Source organism: Canis lupus, chromosome 2 (assembly GCF_003254725.2).
Source record: "Canis lupus dingo isolate Sandy chromosome 2, ASM325472v2, whole genome shotgun sequence".
Classification (NCBI taxonomy): Eukaryota; Metazoa; Chordata; class Mammalia; order Carnivora; family Canidae; genus Canis; species Canis lupus.
In genome coordinates, this window is record NC_064244.1 from 7,253,131 (window position 1) to 7,274,600 (window position 21,470).

The following is a 21,470-nucleotide window of genomic DNA, read 5'->3' on the forward strand; positions in this document are numbered from 1 at the left end:
GGAAATCAAAATAATTTTAGCTTCTGTGATTTCTAAGATCTAATTTCAAAGTTTTTTTTCAAGAATAGTCAGGGAGAGAGTTGCTGTACCTTTCAGAAAGTTGACTTCTTAAAACTTTATAGCTCTAATACCGTATGTTACATCATATCGTTGGACTTATCTTATTCTCCTAAATAGTTTGGCAACATTCTTTTCTTTTCTAAAGATTTTATTTATTTATTCCTGAGAGACAGAGAGGGAGAGAGGGAGAGAAACAGAGGCACAGGCAGAGGGAGAAGCAGGCTCCATGCAAGGAGCCCAACATGGGACTCAATCTCGGATCTCCAGGATCATGCTTGGGCTGAAGGCGGTGCTAAACCACTGAGCCACCCTGGCTGCCCTTTTGCAACATTCTTAAGTTTTGTTTTTCAATAGAGAAAATTTTTCAAATTTTTTCCCCTTAATTATAGCTAACATTGAAAACTTCTAAGTAATTGAATATGAAAATTGAAAAATTACATATTCTGTAGATTTTAAATTACAAACTATTGATATATCTTGGATTTAATGAAACTGGCATGCAACGTTTAGGCAATTTAATTTTATCTAAACCTTTAATTTTTTTGGAAGCCTACCTAAATAAGTAAACTCTGAATACAGTTTGTATATATTAAAAAAAGTAGGGACGCCTGGGTGGCTCAGCGGTTAAGTGTCTGCCTTTGGCTCAGGGCGTGATCCCAGTCCTGGGATTGAGTCTTATGTTGGGCTCTGCGCGAGGAGCCTACTTCTCCCGCTGTCTATGGCTCTGCCTCTCTCTCTGTGTCTCCCATGAATAAATAAATAAAATCTTAAAAAGAAAAATAAAAGTAGTTGATTTGTTTGCTTATGAAAGTATTATACAAATTACTATAGTATAGATTCTTATGTAGGTAAAAACCTGTGTTGTACTGTTTCCCTTAGCTATGACAGGTAATTATATTTTTTATTTCAGAAATTCTTGATTAACTTTTTTTATCGTGGTAAAATACATATACAATTTACCATTTTAGCCATTTTTACATGTATAATTAAGTGCATTAAGTACATTCACAGTGTTGTGTTATGATTATCACTATTTCCAGAACATTTTCATCATCCCAAACAAAAACATTGTGCTCATTGAGCTATAACTCCTCATTCCCCCTAACCCCAGTAGTGTCTATTCTGCTTTTAATATGAATTTGACTATTGTAGGTATCTCATAGAAGTGGAATCGTATAATATTTGTCCTGTTGTGTCTGGCCTATTTCACTTAGCATGAAGTTTTCAAGGTTGACCTGGTATAGAACATGTCAGAACTCCATTCCTATTTATGGCTGAATAATATTCTTTTGTATGTGATACTATATTTTCTCATCCGTTCATCTGTTGTTGTACACTTGGGTTGTTTTCACCTTGACCGTAGTGAATAATGCTGCTATAATGTTGTATGCAAATTTCTGTTTGAGTCCCTGTTTTTAATTCTTTTGATTATATGTTCAGACATGGAATTGCTGGGTCATATGGTAATTCTATGTTTAACATTTTGAGAAACTGCCAAACTATTTTCCACAGTGGCTGACCATTTTATATTTCTATCAACCAGTGTATGAGCATTGCAGTTTCTCAACATCCTCACCAATACTTGTTATTTTCCATTAAAAAATTACTTTTTAAAAATGATAGCTAACCAGCATACGTATGAAGTGTTATCTCATTGTAGTTTTGGTTTGCATGTCCATAATGACTAATGATGAATATCTTTTCATGTGCTTGTTGGACATTTGTCTTGTTTGCAAAATGTCTATTCTAGGTTGTTGCCCATCTTTAAATTGGGTATGTTTTTTGTTGTTAACTTGTAAGAGTTCCTTATATATTCTTGATATTAATCCTTTATCAGATATATGATTTACAAATATTTTCCCCCATTTTGTATGTTTTATTTTCACTTTCTTGATAGTGTCCTTTAATGCATAAAATTTTAAATTTTTATGAAGCCCAATTTATCTTTCTCTTTTGTTGCCTTTGCTTTTGGCATCATAAGGAAGAAGTGATTGCCAAATCCAAGGTCTTGAAGATTTTCCACAATATGTGAAAACAATATGTGTTTTGTAGTTTTAGCTCTTAAATTTAGATATTTGATCCATTTTGGGCCAGCTTTTCTGTTTTTTTTTTGGGGGGGGGGCAGCTTTTCTATACAGTATACAGTAAAGGTATTATTTCATTCTTGTGGATATCCAGTTTTTTCTGCACCATTTATTTGAAAAACTATCCTTTCCCCATTGAATGGTCCTGGCACTGAATTGAAAATTAATTTACCATATATGTGAGAATTTATTTCTGGGCTCTGTAATATTTTCCATTGATCCATAGGTCTATATTATACCACAGTGTGCCAGTAGCACGCTGTTTTGATTACTGTAGTTTTGTAGTAAGTTTTCAAAGTGGGGAGTGTGAGTCTTCAAACTTTGTTATTATTGTTTTGTTGTTGTTGTTCCTTTTTTTTTTTGTTTTTTTACATTACTCAGTGCTCATCATGATAAGTGTACTGTTCAGTCTCTATCATCTATTTTACCCATATCCCACCCACTCCCCTCTGGTAACCATATGTTTGTTATCATAGTTAAGAATCTGTTTCTTGGTTTGTCTCTTTCACTTTCTTTTTCCTTTGTTCAATTTGTTTTGTTTCTTAAATTCCACGTATGAGTGAAGTCATGGGGTATTTGTCTTTCTTTGACTAATTTTGCTTAGAATTATACTCTCTATCTCTATCCATGTTGTTGCAAATGTCAAAATTTCATTCTTTTTTATGGCTGAATAATAGTCCATTGTGTGTGTGTGTGTGTGTGTGTGTGTGTGTGTGTGTGTGTGTATCTTCTTTACCCATTCATCTACTGATGGACACTTGGGCTGCTTCTGTAATTTGGCTAATGTAAATAATGCTGCTATAAACATAAGGGTGCATGTATCCCTTTGAATTAATGTTTTTGTATTTTTTTGGTAAATACCCAGTAGTGAAATTCTTGTATTGTAGGCAGTTCTACTTTTAACCTTATTTATTTATTTATTTATTTACTTACTTACTTACTTACTTATTTATTTATTAGGATCCCTGAGATAAAGAGTTAGATGCTCTACAGATTGAGCCAGCCAGGTGGCTGTTTTTTAACCTTTTGAGAAACCTCCATAATGTTTTGCACAATGGCTGCACCAGTTTGCATTCCTACGAACAGTGCATAAGGGTTCCTTCTCCTTCACATCCTTACCAACACTTGTTATTTCTTGTATTGTTGATTTTAGCCATTCTGACAGGTATGAGGTGATAGCTCATTGTACTTTTGATTTACATTTCCCTGATGATGAGTGATGTTGAGCATTTTTTTCATGTACCCGTTGACTATCTGTGTGTCTTCTTTGGAGAAATGTCTGTTCATGTCTTCTGCCCATTTTTAAATTGTATCATTTGATATTTGGAAGTTGAGTTATGTAAGTTCTTTATAGATTTTGGATACTAGCCCTTAATTGGATATGTGCTTTGCAGATATCTTCTCCCATTCAGTAGATTGCCTTTTAATTTTAATTTTGTTGATTATTTTCTTCACTGTGTAGAAGTTTTAAATTTTGATACAGTGATTTATCAAAATTTTGATCCAGTGATTTAAATTTGCTCTTTCTTTTTTTTAAAAGATTTTATTTATTTACTTGAGAGAGAGAGAGAGACAGAGAGAGTGAGCACAAGTTGGGGGAAGGGCAGAAGGAGAGGGAGAGAAAATCCAAAGCAGACTCTGCACTGAGCGTGGAGCCTGCGCTGGGGTTCCCTTCCACGACCACAGATTATGACCTAAGCTTAGACCAAAAATCAGACACTTAACTGACTGAGCCACCCAGGTACCCCTATTTTTGCATTTTTTTTCCTTGAGACATATCTAGAAAAATATTGCTATGGCCAATGTCAGAGAAATAACTACCTGTACTCCCTTCTGCGATATTTATGGTTTCCGGTCTCACATTTAGGCCTTTAATTCATTTTGAGTTTATTTTTGTGTATGGTGTAAGAACATGGTCCAGTTTATTCTTTTGCATGTAGCTGTCCAGTTTGCCCAGCACGCTTTGTTGAAGAGACTTTTTCCCATTGGATATTTTTCTATGGTAGTGTTTTTGCTTTTCTCCAGATAATATTAACAGGGAAAGTCAGGAAAAAGTGAATTTGTTTCTGTTAGATTAACTGTGTAAATCCCAAAGACTTTGTTTGCCAGATGATCTCAAACCTCTAGTTTGGAAAAGAGACTAGTTGGATTTTTTTGGTTTTAGAGCAAAAGTATAGACCATCAGAATAGATTCCTAATAGATGGAAATAAAAGAGTAATTAAGTCTTTGCAAAGGGTGATAACGGTTGTTAAAGATCTACATAATGTATACTTTTTTTTTGCCTAAAAATATATAAATCAGAGAAAAAGTTAATTAGTAGCCTTTTGATTTCTAGCATTAGATATTTATTTGTTTTGAGTGTCATAGTCTTTTTAATATTCTTTATTCCTATTGCACTTTAGGTATTTATACTCTTGACATTTACTAACCTTTTATTTAATCTTAATATACTTTTGGTAAGTTCTAGGTTCTAATATCTGTTTCCTGGAAACATACAGTAAGACAAAGTATATTTTAGATAATTTTTTAGGGTTTTTAGAGAGAACACTGAACCTTTATTAAGTACCTTAACATTTATCATTTACGTCATTTAATCCTGTCAGCCACCATATATCATATATAAAAAAAATGTTTTTCCAAAGAAAAAGTTCATTTAAAGCTGAATGACTGTGACAGGATTTAGAGTACACATTCTTCTTCCACATAATGTCTCACTGTCCAACATCGAACATTTACTCAAAGCAAATGGCAGATCCATTGTCCCTTGAATATATGTAAAGTCTGAAGTGTTTTCATGTCTGTTCATGTTCATTTTGCCTGAAATGCCTTTCTCATGTCTTGTCATTTACGTAAATCCCACACTTCCTTCAAAATTTGGCTCAGATTTTACCTGTTTGTAAAGCTTTCTCTGACCCCAGTGACCCTAGGTAAAAAAGATGTTCCTCGTTCAAGGTCGATGGTCTTGCTTTCTGTGGTCTTCTTCCTCTGTTCTTTTTTTTTATTTTGGATCCCTGCTGTCTAGTTATCCTTATTTCCAGGGCTATTCGTGAAGAACTGTAATCTATTTTCTGAAATTCTTGGGTTTCTCAGAAATTAGAAGTCTTCAAATTTTAGAAATGTAAGATGATGCAGGTTCTGGGACATCACCCAGCTATCAGTAATTTCTGGTGAAAACGTATGAATATTTATCATCTGGGGAATAAATACAAGCTTAGAAGAGTTTTGCGTCAACTGAGGGCAGGGCAGGTTTTGCCATCAATGAGTCACAAAAAATGTTTGGACTTTGAGGGATGTTTGAATTTCGGAAGTGTCAATATGGGATTATACATACGTATTAACTAATGTTTTAGAAGTATAAACGGTATGTTGGGAAACAATGTTGTAATCATATGACTGTGATCTTTTTTTCCTTAATTCTTGCCCTTTATTTCTAGAAACGATCAGTTTCCTGATCACCTTTCCAAGATGACCTATGTGTGTGTGTGTGTATGTATTTATGTATTTATCTGCTTATCTATCTAGTGTTATTAGCTGGCACATGCCAACATATGACAAAGGTTTCGATCCTTATAGCAGTTACCCCCTTTTTGACCAGTGGTAGGCTCTTCCAAGTTTTCAACCAAGTCCTTTAGACACAAGCCAGATTGTCTTTTGTCCTTATTGTCGAGTGTGGTTTTCTAGCTCATCTTTTATGTACATTTCCCGCCTAGGACCTAGAATCAGCCATTTCTCTAAGAAGTCCTGCTTCCTTTTCGTGGTGAATGATATTTCAAGCTCACATCTGGATGTTAGGGATGTGCCTTGCTACTGGGTTGCAGTTGTTCATTAACTTTTTTTTTTTAACTTTTTTTTATTTGGAAATAATTTTAGGTCATGGGAAAGTTGCAATATAGTACAGAGTTGCCTTATGTTCTTCACCCAAATTTCTGTAATGTACATCTTTTTTTTTTTTTTAAGATTTTATTTATTCATGAGAGATACACAGAGAAAGGCAGAGACATAGGCAGAGGGAGAGGCAGGCAGGGGAGCCCGATGTGGGACTTGAACCCAGGACCCAGGGATCACGACCTGAGCCAAAAGCAGATGCTCAACCACTGAGCCACCCAGGTGTCCCCTTTAATGTACATTTTAAGTAAACATGGGGCAATTATCAAAACCAGTAAATTAGTATTGTTACAATATTGTTATTGAATTATACACTGTGTTTAGTAATGATTTATAAAAGTTTGATTATAGGAATGATTTATAAAAGCTTGATTGTAGTTGGGCCTTGAGTCTCTGAATCTTATTTATTTGTTTATTTTGGGTCTATGCTACCGTACAGTGATTATTAACTAGTAAGGTATGTACTTACCAGGGAACTTTTAAACAACAGATGCCTAAAACCTTTCCTTCCCCTCTTCCAGAATTTTTCAGAATCTTAAGGTGGGGATAGAATAGATGGTAATGTAGGTATTTATGGATTTTGCTAGAATGCTATCTGCTTCCAGAGCTTAATGGAATCATTTGAGGAAGGAAGCAGTTTGTGTTTTTGCTCACAATTGGTGATAATGACCGATTGGTTCCCAGGATAAAAGTTATTCTATCTTAAAATGATTCACATTTGATGCTTCTAGTTCCAGAGATTCCTATTATACTTAGATTTTTCCTCCCACATTTTACCTCATTCAAAAAATATTTATTGAGTACTTTCTAAGTGCCAGACATGAAGATACACCAGTGAAAAAATACAGACATGGTTTGGTCTCTGCCTTCGTGGATGTACATGGATAATGAGAAGTATAAACAATTGAACACATAATTTTAATAGGGTACGATGAATATTATTTTAGGAGAAGAACAGGGATTTATGAAAACAGAGAGGAGACAAACCTCACCTAGTGCAGGGATCAGAGAAAGTCTCCCGGGGAAGATTGTGCTGAGCCAAGTCAGGTAAGGACTTAGCTAGGTAAAAAGAAGAATCTTCTGACAGAAGGAACAGCCTTAGTCTCTGAATATGCCTAGTGGCTGCAGCTAGAGAGACTTTCTAGAATCTTACTGGAGAAAAAAGTACAAGACCAAGGAAGAAAAAAGTAGAGAAGTGAGCAGCAGCCTTTATTGAATCTTTTCAAAGCATTCAAGTTTTCACAAATACTAACTCTCATTTTTACTCATATTTCATCATCTAAGCTACATAATAACAGTAACACAAATAAAACCTACATAAAGAGCTTTGCAGAAATAAAATGGGTGTGTTAAGTGTGTGTCTCATTTGGTGGGAGCAGAAATAAGTGGCTAGAGACTGTCTTCCCAAACATAAGAAAGAGTTGAGCTTGCCATGGGCTCAGCCAGTGTTCATGCAACTGGAATTGAGAATTTTGGTTTGTCTGGCAGGTCATTTAGGCAGTGGTCAATTAAGCCAATGTCTACTATAATTATAGTTTGGGGAATAGATGAGCTCATTGGGAGAGATGAGAGGAGAGGGCCGAGGTCAGAGCCTTATGGAACACCACCAATTAAGGGAAAGCTAGAGGAAGGAAGGTGAGCTAAAGGTTTTGAGAAGAACAAGCATTCCAGGAGCCTTTGAATCTCATCTTCATGCTTAGACTCTGAGCAGTCTTGCAACTTTGTTTTTTTGTTTAGCCTGGCTTTTCCTAAACTTATGTTGCATTGAAAAACTTTTTTCATTTAACTGATTCATATTCCTATCCTATAGAACAAGTAGGAACATTTTTTTGGGAAACACCGCCTTGGGCAGAAAGGGGCAAGGAAGGGATTTAGGCAGGGTAGTCATCGGATTAGTTTGTAGTTTCAGAGATTCTTTTGGTAGACCTCTGGAGGTGAGATTCCAGAAAGGAGTGAAACAGGGTGTTCCAGGAGGCCAGCTGGAGGCCCTTGGGGTAGCACAAGAGAAAGTTGATGGGTGCTGAATTGAGGCTGTGACAGTAGTAAGACCAGCAAAGGGACAGGTTTACTGTGCGTTTTCCCTGCAAAGACAAGATTTGGTGACAGATGTGAGAGGTAAGGAAGAGAGTTGAGGATGGCTGGTTTCTGTTTCGGTGACTAAGAGGCTGAATTGTGCTGTCATTATGCAGATGAGGGGCTCCCAAGCTGGTGGCTGGTGCGGGTTGTGAGGGGGAAGGTAATGAGTTTAGCTGGAATATGTGGTGTAAGGTATTGAGGTGAATGGGCTTGACTAGAGTTTAGACATGCAGATTTGAAGCTTAGGAGAAAGGGTGGGGCTGAAGACAGGTTTGGAAATAATTCATCATTATAAAATCATGGCCCTGGAGAATAACATCATCTAGGGACAGCATAAGAAATGAGAGCAAGAATTCTGATGTGGACAGGAAGGGAAGCCCATCTTAAGAATATTAATAATCATCACTTATCAGGTGTTTATTAGGTACTTTTTTAAAAAAGATTTTATTTATTTGAGAGAGAGAAAGAAAGAGCACAAGCAGGGGAGAGGCAGAGGGAGAAGCAGACTCCCCACTGAGCAGGGAACCCTTTGCCATGCAGGCTTGATCCCAGTACTCCCAAGACTCTGAGTTCATGACCTGAGCCGAAATCAGAGCTTAACCTACTCAACCACCCAGGCGCCCCTGTTAGACACCCTTTTAAGCATGTTAAAGATGTTATTTTATTTCCTACTAAAGCCCCCATGAGGGTAGGTGTTATCTCCATTTTACAGATGAATGAGCTGAAGCTCCAAAGTTAAGGTCATCTCCTTGTAGGTAGCAGTTGAGAAGGTGAAGTCTGTCTTGGTACAGTCTAGGCTCTCTTTCAAGAGGGAATGGTCAGAGATGTAGGAAGAGAAGCACAAAAATGGTAAAAGGTGCCCGAGATGAGGGATCTTTAAAGAGATGGTAGCCATGTGAAATGTACTAAAAGATGAAGATAGGATTCAGGGATACCCTTCGGATAGGACACAGTCTGAGGGGCACAGATGCTGTCACAGCTTTGTGTTGGGAGCTGGTTTGTTGTGGGATGTGGCCAACACGGTTGATGTATTGTACCACCTTCCCAAGTTGTGTTTTCATTAACTATATAAATACTAGCCTATGATCTCCAGAAAGGAGAGAGCCATCGTCTTTTAAAAAATCAGATGGTAATAAATATAGAATAAGGCTTTTGTGAAAAGTCTTCCCTCCATGATTTCATAATTTAAATGTACCAGTGTTTAGGAAGACAAGGTAGCTCTGCCAGTGAGTTATTGCTGCTTAGACAGGAAAGGGAGGGGAAGATCGTATTTGCAGCTCACATCACTGCAGAGCTCTGGTAACAGCACTACCCTGCTGACAGGAGCTGAGTCAGAGAAGCCATGCAGACGGTGCTATAGGCAGTCATGGCCCAGTTCAGGATATTCGACTGCATGATCAACCACAATTGGAGCCTACTGTGCAACCTGTACTGTGCATGGAGTGGTCAGGTTTGTTTCATATATATATATATGCATATATATTTTGCTTTTTAATTAAAAACTGCTATAATGTATAAACAAAAAAATTGAAAATGCTGAATATAAAATCAGTGTCTTCCTATAACAGTGAAAAAGTAATCTTTCAGATTGTTACTTTTTGTTGAAATACTTGTTTAACATGGTGTATCATCTGAATTTCTCTTAAAAGAAGTAGGTTAACTCTTCAGTTGCGCAGATGAGACTTTGTAGAGCTTTAAGTGGTGGGGGAGGGGAAGTTAGAATGAATTACTTAAAAAATAAAACTAGGAAAAATTAAAGCAATAAAATTGTAAAAGTAAATGTTACATATTTTCAGAGGCGTTTCATATTGTGTTTATAGGAAGGTAGGCAAGATTTTGGAAGGAATTGCTTTTTAGCTAGTTTTTCATTTTTAGTGAAATATGGTTCTTGATTTCTTTCACTGTGGGATTAAATGAAAGTTCTTTTTTGAAGTTATTCTGTTCCTGGACAGGTTTTTAGAAAACAGTTGTTTTGCAGTAGAGAAACTTTGTTGAGTATATTTTTTATGATAATTGTCATATGCTTTTGAATTTACTTCCCTAAGAAGAAAAAACTCTTTTTTCTCCCTTCAACTTTCAGTCAGCATTGTTATTATTTATTAGGTGCAGTCTGCTTTTATAAGTCGTAAATAATATTGTATATATTCATCATAATGGCTTCTCTCACAAAATAGCTATGCAATGGCAGCTTTGCTTTAGTTATCAATGAATCTTTAAAAACCATGATTTAATTACCTTCATAGGGTTTATTAATCACTTTGTGGGTATTTGTTTTCCTTTTTAAAAAAATGTTCTTTAGTATTATTTGAAATTTAGAAGAAAAATTAAAATATTGAAAGTAGTAAATGATAAATGAAATGTAGCTCCCCCACCCCCAGTATAGCACCATTTCTCAGTTCTCCCAAAGCCATGGCATGAACAGAAGTTAATGAGACATGAATTTAGTTTCAAGTGGGACTTTTGGGTCTCCAGTACTTTACGTTATGTCCTATTGTCTCTATTCTGGAATGGTGAAAGGATATTTTTATGGTTCAGGGTATGCACAATAGACTAACAGATCAGAAATTAGAGATGGAAGAGGTCATTTAGTCTGTAGTTCTTCCAGCATAAGATTGATTCCTTGGTGCACTTTCTAGTTCTCTTCTAATGGATTTACATTACCGTAAAAATATGGATTTTGAATGGCTACTTAGAGAATAAAAGAAGATAGATACTGCAATTATCTTTGCATGTAAAATTCATAATATCAGGAACCGACTGAAGCTGAAACTTAAAAAAAAAAAAAAATTCCTTAGTAACTGGTTTGCAATTACTACTAAATGTATTAGTCTCATCACCAGAAAATTTCGTAGTTTGAGGTAGGACCTGGTCAAGACTTTGTTCTGGCTAATCCCAAAGGAATATTTGAGTTGGGATAATCTGAGGGTGAGGTGATCAAGTGAACCAGCCACAGAAAGTGCTTTTGGACCTGCGTTGGCTTGGGGTTCTGCAGGATTGCTGGTGCTGCTTTTGCTGTGGCTTACATCCAACGATAGGCCATTTAGTTGTTGGCATCAGTCAGAGGAGAATTTAGCATAAAGTAAAAATGGCATATGATCACGTCTCCTGGGGACTTTAGGCCACCACTTAAAATATTTGGTGGAAGTCACAAACTCAGTGCTTTGGGGGCAAGGTGGCAGGTTCCATAAAAGTGAAGAGAGTTGAAGAGAGTCAGGTGTGAGTTAACAGGGACTGGTGGAGACTGTGGCAAAGTGGAGAATCAGCTTCAGGAGATTGATGCCCTGTTGGGCCTCCTGTTATCAAATCATTTGGTTTTCAAGAGACATTTAAAATTAGCCTTTTATGTGAATTCATCCTAATTTTTAAGTGTTGGTAACTCATTCAATAATACTCAACAGTATTTTTCAAAATACTGAGATCTAAGCAAAATACATCTATGGCCAAATGTGGCATTAGGCTTCTAGTGTATAACTTATGGTCTTTAGAAAGCTTTAGGACAGCAGTTGATTTTGAGTTTTACTATTGAAGCTAAGCAATGCCCAGGGATGCTGCTGGAAAGTTTGTGATATAGGTAGTGAAGTGTGGGAGAGAAATAAGGAGTAAAGGAAATGGCAGGGTGAGGAGCAAGGGAGGCAGACAGGAGGAGCAGACCACATGAGTGATATGATGGTAATGGGAGGGTGCCACAGTTGGCACAGGGCTCAGTTGGCGCTTTTTTTTTTTTTGCATACTGCTGGAGAATTCTATTTTTATTAAATACTTCTGTATTGCTGTAGGGAGGCACTCTGGTGCTGTGGATAAGAGAGCAGATTTTTGTGCCCAAAAACTGGATTCAAGGCCTGGTGCTATCTCTGACTCTCTGATGGCCTTGGCATTGCTCACTCACCTCTTCTTTCTCATCTTCTGAGGATCTTCCTCATGGACTGTTGTGAAGATTTAAATCTGATGGCCTGGATCCAGCATTTAACACAGTGCCTGGCACCATGAGTGCTTAATAAAGCTTACTGTTATTATTAGTATATTCCAGGCTGATATATATATATATATATATATAGAGAGAGAGAGAGAGAGAGAGAGAGGTGATATCATATGAGATCCATATTGGAAATAAAAAGATGGAAGTAAAGAGGTCCCATTAATTTAATTTTTTAAGTTATAAGCAAAATGCATGGTCACTTGTATTTGAGTAATTGAGCTGGGTAAATCCATTTTAATCAATCACTTTTCCAATTTTTACAACTCTTGTTAATATTTTGATATATACCCTGCAGTTTCTTTCCTGCCCAGTGTTTTTTCTTCTGTGTGTGTATTTTATAAGTTGTAATCATAGTATGCACATATTATGACATCATTTTTAATGGCTGCATAATTTCTAGCTAGAGTCTCTCTAATATAATCATAATATTTAATATTTATTAAATTAAATGTATGTATAGTACATTATCATTATAAGTATTTGATATTTTATATATTACACTATCAATTTATTAAATCATTTAACTGTCACTGCACATTTAAATTGCTTCCAGTTTTTTGTGATTATAAATAAAATATGATGAATACTTTGTGATTAAAATTGTTTTCCTGTTCAGTATTGCTTGCATAGGATACCATTTCAGAAGTGAAATTACTGGGTCAGAGTGATAATACTTTTATTATTTATTTGTTTGCTTCTTTGTTTATTTTTTAGGGTGATAATACTTTTAAAGCATTTCTTTTCTAAAATATATTTCTATATTAAGAAAATCTTAGAGAGTAGAATGTTCTTAGATTTTGTGAGAGATGAGTGAATTTAAAAATTTTATAGGTTATAATACTGTCACCTTTAGGAAGAGCAGACCCTATGTTTTTCTCTTTTTTTCTGCAGTGGTGTATGAAATTTCAAATGTCCTAATCAGTATTTAGAACTAAGGGCTAAATGTTGGGTAATAGTGGAGCTCAGTCATACAAAGATGTTAGGCATTAAGGTTTCACATATATGACATATCCAATAACCCAGTTCTTGTTTTCCCTTGAACCTGGTGACAAATGATATTGGCATGGGCCACATATCTAGCTAGGGAACTCTGAAGGAATACTGGGAAGTGCCAAGCACGGAAGATCCTGGCATCATCATTCTTTGTATATGCCTGTAAAGAATCTACAGTCTTTTTTTTAGCTCAGCAGCCAGTCTGATCCTGCTAAACACTGGAACATGTTACTCTACTCAGAGCCCTCCAAAGACTGGCCAAGTCAGTCAACATAAAAGCCAAGGGCCCAAAAAAAAAAAAAAAAAAAAAAAGGCCAAGGGCCCTATGTGTTTGTCCCTGCATGCCCCATCATCTCCAAGGTCCTGTCCCTAACTCTGTCTTCTCTAACCACACTGGACTCCCTGATATCTCAGTGCCAGGGCCTTTGCTTAATGTTCCCTCTTCTGAAATGCTTCACTCCCTGACCTCTGCATGACATGCCTTTTAACTTTCTTGAGGTTTTTATTCACATTCCCCTTCTCAAGGAAGTGTTCTGTTCAAATTCCTTGTAAAATGTTACAAAGGGAAAAAGTAACTGTACTGTTAAAGCAGATTTCTTTTTTTCTTTGAAAGAGGACTGTAAAATGATTGGAAACTTTAATTATCTAGTAGAAATAGTCATTCTGTGGAAGTTCATTTTAGGGAAGAAGAGCTAGAGGAAGCTTGTATTGGATTCCTTGAGTTGGAAACCAGGAGATAACCACACCGAGGAAGGACCCCGGTGTACATTTTTCATTTCTTCCTTGGAGAAACCAAATGGAAGACAGAAAGAGAGGCTACAGAGGACTTTATTTATTTATTTATTTATTTATTTATTGCTTCCTCTTGAAGCTCCTTCCTCTTCTCCAGCTCCTCTCTTGGCTCCTTTTGTTAAGAAGCAGTTTGGTAGCCTGCAGATCACTTTGTTCCTTCCAGCTGTTAGAAGAAGTTGCTGCTTCTAACACCAGTTAAAGGATGCTTTAAATTGATAAGCTAGGAAATTGGGAATAAGCCTTTCGACACTTAAGGTACCTTAACTTCTTGCTACTCTTAGGTGTGATCCACAGACCACTAGTGTCTGCATCGTCCTGAAGTTTGTAGGAAATGCAGACTTTCAGGTCCCAGCCCAGACCTGTAAGATCAAAATTTGATTTTAACAAGATTCTCTGGAGATTTCTCCTGCACATTAAAGCTCTGCCTTAAATGATAGAGCTAAATGTGGTCTTGTTTTTAGAAATGCTTAATATAACTGTTTTCCTTTCAATATTACTTTACATTATGTCTTCCTTTAAAAATTAAGGGAAATGTAAAGTATTATGGTATTATCACTTACTAGCTTATTTGAATAATTATATTTATTAAAAAATGCATAAGTGGTTAATTGCTCCTTTGTTTTTTTAATTAGGGAGCCTGAAAATGAGGTCTCCTGGTTAAGGACCCCAAGGGTTTAGCTTTGCTAGGCAGAATAATGTAAATTGACTTTTTTCTTGGCTTGACCTCCAGGACAACCCTCTGTGCGGCTTTGTGGCATGCTTCTGAGTCATCTCTGTCCTCATTATGCTCACTGCTCACTTCCATACAAATGGCCTTGTATTGGAGATTGCCATGATGCTGTCAGTGGGAAGTAACACTGGAGAAATTTGTCGGTGGGGGGCCTGGTTAATGTGGGGTTAGCAGGACTGATTACGAGTGTAGGGATACAAATCACTGTGCCACGATGCACAGAGGGCTGACTTTGCACAGGTAGTGTATGCAGGTGAGATCAGGGAGGCTGCGAATATTGAAGGGATGAGGCCTCTTAGTCATTGTGAGGGGAAATCCAAGCAGATCACTGCTACGTTTCGGCAGTAACATAACGAATGACCTAAAGCTTCAGAACCTTAGCTGTCAGAACTGTTGGTCGAAGGCACAGGAGAGTAAAAACATCTCTGTGCCGTATGACGGATCCATAACACCAAGCCCCTAAAATACTGAAAAATGTCAGAAGGAACTTTTACTTCAGTGTTTCATAAGGGAGCAGAATAATCAATGTTTAGTGGGTATTTACCGTGTGTCACTTTACATACTTAACCCCCTTTAAATCTTAGAACGACCCTGTTGAGATGATATGATTTTCATGCTCCCACTTTACAGGAAACAGATGAAATATGAGGTGAGGTGAAGGGGAGGGAGGCTAGGTCACTTGCCCAGGGCCACACACAATTAAGCTGCAGAGCAGGATGCACCCCAGTTAGTCAGACTCTGGAACCCTTGCTCTTAACACCCACACCGTACCGCCTCTTTACTGTGGATATAATGTAGTATTCGTGCATCAGCTCTCAAAATTGGTAATTGGCAAGCTGTATTAAGAATGTAGAGTAAATGACAAAAATCATATATATATATATATATTTTTTTTTTTTCAGTTGATGGCCGGTTTCAGGAGTAGTAGACAGAAGTGGACTGAAGAAAGACTAAGGAGCAGGGAGAGGAGAGGAAAGGGTTAGGAATGTCTGGAATGACAGATACACAGTACGGAGGTAGAGATAAAAGGCTGGAGAGAGCAGGGTAAGACAGGTAAGAAAACAGAAGAAGGGAGAACTAGGTTTTGCAATAACTACTGTGGCTGTGAGTTTTTGGTGCCTTCTATAGTGGGTTAGTCGATGAGTCACTCTTGGCTCTTCCCTTGTTTCCGATACTGAGCCTTTAGCATCGCTAATATGTAGGTACATGTATGAATATACTCTGAGTTGGTGACTGTGTTATATAAGCAATGTGATTATAAACCGAGCTGCCTGAGCAGAGCTTGATGTTGAAATAAAGTTTTAAAAAGTAGCATCATTAATGTCATGTAACAATATGTGTGATTGCTTGGGAGCTGAAAAGTGGTTCATTTGGAATCGAAAGCAGTTAGCTTAACTAGGTAGTTCAAGCCGACGGTTCACGTGGAGCCAGCTGCCTCTGGATCAGTAACTAGAGGGCTCAGCCGCAGACTCTGCTATGCCCATGCCTGGCCTAGATGTTCTGGCCTGGGAGCTCTGGTTGATGAGGCGACTCAGGTTTGAATTAATAAGAAAGACAAAATGGAACTCTCTGAAGCAGATTTGTAAAGGACAGACTAAATGGTGTGTGGATGAATGGAATGGAAGACTCCTCTGTTTTGGCTTTTTGATGATGGTTGGATTTGGTACAAGGAGGAAAGTACTGAAAATGCTAGCTTTTGAATCCCCATCTTTGGGGGGGAAACCATTTGCTTGAGAAGTTGGATGGTCCAGTGGAAAGAAGGAGCTTTGGATTACGAGTAGAAGCTCCTGCGTGTGCTTGGTGTGCTCCGCCACTGCTTGGTTGTGTGATTCTGAACAATTCTGCTAATTCTCCAGACTTTAGTGTTGTTATCTGTAAACTGATTAGATGATCCCAGGGCTCTTTCTTCCAGTTCTAACAAAAAGTGAGTTTTAGAAAAGCAGGATACGTCTTATATGCTACTATATATTTGAGGAATGAAATTTTAACTCCTGTGTCATGCCATGTTTATTCATGATTGAGGGGGAACATTGCTTATGTAGGGTACCATTCATAGTGGCTTTTAGCTTAGGTGATGAATGGGAAAGTCTATCATTTAATGCAAATTTACAGTAGGCGCATTGAAGTGTGTGGTACCTACTTTTCCCAAGGGTATCCAAACAGAAACAGATGTAGGAGCTGTAGAATTTCCTGGTTTTGTCTACAGAGTACCTTAGAATTTCATCCCCCTTGTCCCCCCTACCCCTTCCCGCCAAATGTAGTACATAATACTCTAAAACTCTTGGTTCCAGAATATAGTGTTCAATGTTTCAGCTTTTAAAAATGAGAATTATGGGGGGGGGCGGGCACCTGGGTGGCTCAGCCAGTTAAGGATCTGACTGTTGATTTCGGCTCAGGTCATGATCTCAGAGATGTCAGATCGAGCCCTGTGTTGGGCTCCATGCTAAGCATGGAACCTGCTTAAGATTCTCTGTCCCTTTCTTCCTTGGCCTTTCCTCCTCCCCCTATTCTCTCTCTTTCTAAAAAAAAATTTTTTAAAATAGATAAAATGGGAGTTATAAAGCTGTATTCATAACGTGGAAAAAGCATACTTCCAACTGATGGGCTGTTTAGGGAGCACTGGAGAAAATGTGGCCTGAACAGGGAATAACAGGAGAGGGAGAAGGAAAGGTGAGGAGAGAGACAGAGAAAGGTAGGAAAACAGAAAGGGGTCTCTTCTTTCCACTTGTGGAAAGGCATCCTCCCCTTTATTTTCCCTGTTGTCCCACACCCCCCTTGCCCCTTACCCCTTTCCCCAGACCCCTTTTGCAGCAAGTTCCCTTCCCCCATCTTCCAGCACCTAACAGCTTCAGCTGTCCCACATCTGTGCTTTAATAAGGTCTGTCCCCCCTGGGACATCATTCCCCTCTTCTGCAGGGGCCAGTGTGAGCCAGTGACAGGTGGCTCCCAGGAACAACACGTTTTATCATCTGTCTCTGCAGATTTTGGGGGAGGACCCCTGGAGGCCATTCTGATTTTGATATTCAGTCCTGAATTTCTCCACCTTGACTCTAAAAGTTAAGTGCTGATTCCTGGGCTCTATTCTTCTGTGATCCTGTCATCCTCATTGCTCCTTAGGAAGCCCAGATGTAGACAGAAGATACTGCTGTCAGTATGGCCTGCATGGGACAGGAGCTGATCCACCTGCATCAGTACATTCTAAATTGCCTGGGTAAAGGCAGGGTCCTTGGGTCCTCCCAAGGAACATGGTTAGCTGGTTGGTTTTCCGGTCTGACCCATTAGACCCATCGAGCAGGCCTAGTTCTCCGGTCTTATATTCATCCCTTTTGTCACCATCAGCGGTTCTGGCATCTGTATTTCATTTAATATGGGATATCGTGCCTGCCAGGCTTCTTAGAGGCATCCCTATGATGTATCCGAACCTCTCCTGTCTTATTCCTTGCTTCAGTGTTAAATCCTGTGTCAAGTAAAATGCCTCGTTTTAACCATTATCCAGCTTTATATTCCATCATTGATCTAAACCCCTCACAACTACTCCCAGCTGTGCTCTCCCCATAACCATACATGTTGGCCTGTAGCTCCATTGACATATAATCCTTTCTCTTTTCTTTTCCTTTTTTTTTTTTTTTTTTGAGTCTTGTTTTTAAGCCTTAATAGTGGGATCAGAGCAGCTTTAGTCTTGTGCTAATTTTGCCTGGCTGGTGATGAGGACTTGGGAGTATTTTACCTGGTGCCCATGATTTACAGGGTTTTCCCCACTCTCTCGGGAGGGAACCGGCACTCTTCCCATCCTGGTGTGAGCTGAGGGGATTGGTCCCTCCAGTTCTTTTCCTGGCTGGTTTCCTCATAGAGACTCATGAGTACTAAGCTGAAGGCTGGGTGCAGAGGACACAGCACTAGTTCCCGGCAAATGTTCAGGGCTCCCTCCCTGTGCCACTTACTTTGTCTTATTCCCTGCTATAAACACGGGCCACCGTGGCTTCTTCAAACTTAGGGAGGCCACCAGGTGTGCCATGGCTTTGACACTCTGTGGGCTATGTTAGGGCAGTAGTGCTCATTTTATTTCCTTTTTTTCCCCAGCAGTCATGGTCCTTTGTTATCTGATATCCAGTGTCTGGAAACCATTGTTTCATGTATGTTGTCTACATTTTTAGTTGTTTTAGGTAATAGAATGTGTTAGTTATCTACTGCGGGGAAACAGATTACATACAAAATCCAGTGACTTAGAACAACAACATTTATTATCTCTGTTTCTGCTGGTTAAAATTCCAGGCGTGGTTTCACCGGGTCCTCTGGCCCAGAGTGTCTCAGTGTCTTACGAGGCCACACTCAGGGTCAGCCAGCGCTGACATCATCTCAGAGCTTGCCTGGAGAAGGATCTGCTTCCAGGCTCACTCACGTGGTTGCTGGTGGGATTCAGTTTCTCATGAGCTGTGAGGGCCTCAGTTCTTTGCTGGCTGTTGGCTGGAGACTATCCGTGGTTTCTGGTCACATGGGCCTCTCCAGAGGGCAGCTCACAAGATGGCAGCCTATTTCATAAGAAGGAATAAGAGAGAAGAGCAAGAGAGACACAAAGTGTGGGGAACACAGAGGTCACAAGTCTTTTGTAATCTAATCTTGACATCCCATCACATTTGGTGAATTCCATTTATTAGAATTCACCAGGTCTAGCTGACACTCAAGCAGAGCGGATTATCTGTAGGCATGAACTCCAAAAGGTGGGGATCACTGTTCTTTTTCTTCTTTTGTTGGGATTGATTATAATCCATTTCAGAACTGGGAAGTATGTTAGGGATCCCCCCAAACCCCCTTGGTTTGATGATGTGCTCAGAGGACTTACAGGGTTCTGCATGTTGCAGTACTAAACTATGATTTCATAACAGCCAAGAACACAAAACAAAATCAGCAAAAGAAAAGGCATCCTGGGACAAAGCTCAGAGAAAACCATACAAGCTTCAGGAGTCTCATCCAGTGGAGTCACACACGATACACTTAATTCCTCCAGCATCAAAACGTGACACTATGTATGAAGTGTCTACCAGGGAAGCTCATTCGAGACAATGACCTGCCTGACATGGACCAAAATTCCAGACTCCCAGAAGGAAAGCAGGTGTTCGGCATAAACCGTGTTGTCTGCACACACAGGTTACATACAGTAAGCCACTTTAATCGGTTACGGTATGGTGAGAGCCCCCATCTGGAATCCAAATACTCAGATGACAACCCAGGACCTACCTAGTAAGCAGGCCTCTCTTCAGGATGAAGTCCCAGGCCTGCTAGATTAACTCTTTTCTGCACAGGAGGGAATGGGAATTTATATTAAGCTTACCATAAATAATGCTAATCAGTCAAAATACTTTGCTAAATGGATGATTCTGGGCCTATGCCTAGTGGTGAAGGAGAAATGGTGCTTGCTTTTTAGGGCCTTGAAATTAAGGAGCTTAATTCAGACAGTAATCCTAATGTGTAGCCAGCTTAGAAAACAATGAAGTTTCACTGTTGCATTGACGTATATCTGTTGCTTCCACAAATATTTATTGAGTACCTGCTTTTTACCTGGCTTCTGTGATAGGTATTAGCTATAAAATCCTGAGCGTGTATGTCTGTATTCTTGGAGATTATAATCAAGTAGGGAAGACAGATTTAAACAAATAGACACAAAAATAAGTAATTAAAATATAAAATTTCCTTTATGGGAAAAGAAAACACTCATTTTCTATTCATTCAATAGTTTTTTATTTGTACCTGTACTGTTCTAGTGTGAGCAAAACAAAGTCCCTGCTCTTATGGACTTACATTTTAATGGTGGGGGGGGAGGGTGAAACAGAAAATCAGTCAATCATCAGTCAATCAAACAAACATGTTTCAGATTGTGATAAGTGCTGTGAGGAAAAATAAAGCAGAATGGAGTGATGGAGAGAGAGATAAGGTAGTTAAGAAAAGCACCTCCGAACAGAATAACTCCTCTGAATAGATAATGTGTAGATAGAATCCTGAAGGAATTAAGGAAGCAAGTCGTATAGTTATCAGCACTCAGGTAGAGGGAATTGCAAAGATAAAGCCTCTAAGATGGGAAAGAGCTTGGTATGTTTGAGACTTGTGTGGCAGGAACTGGTGAGGAGGGGGAGAGGAAGTAGGAATTAGGTCAGAGTCATATCCAGAAACAAGGTCATGGAGGGTCTATGAGCTTTGGATTTCCTTCCCAGTGTGATGGGAAGCCTATTCCAGGGTTTTTAGTGCAACAGTAACATAATCAGATTTATGTTTTCATAAACATGTAAACATTTTAAACAGATGCTTGCAATTACAGCATGCATTAATCATGAATACATAGCTTGATGAATTTTATAGAGTGAACACTTCTGTGGATCATTGACCAGATCAAGCTATAGCCTATCAGCTCCTCAGTAGCCTCTATTATGCCTCTTGGGGTCACTTTTCTCTCCTCTAAAGATAATCACCATGTTTTGGTTTGCCTGTTTCGAATTTCATGAATGCTATCATATTATGTGTACTCTTTTCTTTTGGCTTTTTTTTTACTTAGTGTTATTATTATTATTATTTGGTTTATATATATTTTTTAGAGAAGGAGAGAGTGTGGGTAGGTGGGTGGGGGGTAGGGATAGAAGGGGGAGGGGAAGAGGGAGAGGGAGAGAGAATCTTAAGGAGGCTCCACGCCCAGCCTGGAGCCCTGCATGGGCTCAATCTCACTAGCTGAGATCATTACTTGAGCCTAAATCAAGAATTGGATGCTTAACTGACTGAGCCACCAAGGCACCCCTACTCAGTATTATCTTTGAAGTTCATCTGTGTTGTTGCATTAGCTGTAAATTTGTAAAATTTTATTTATTTATTTATTTATTTATTTATTTA

At 38.5% G+C, this 21,470-nt stretch overlaps 1 protein-coding gene and 1 long non-coding RNA gene across 8 annotated transcripts in view; one reads left to right on the plus strand and one right to left on the minus strand.

Moving 5' to 3' along the window:
• Positions 1-21,470, plus strand: part of ARHGAP21 (Rho GTPase activating protein 21) — a 136,523-nt gene that overhangs the window by 19,777 nt on the left and 95,276 nt on the right. The window lies entirely within an intron of this gene.
• Positions 18,829-21,470, minus strand: part of LOC125753414 (uncharacterized) — an 81,640-nt gene continuing 78,998 nt past the window's right edge. For both annotated transcript variants that reach the window (XR_007405179.1, XR_007405181.1), the window contains exon 6: positions 18,829-19,126. This is a non-coding gene — a long non-coding RNA (uncharacterized LOC125753414). The remainder of the gene's footprint in view (positions 19,127-21,470) is intronic.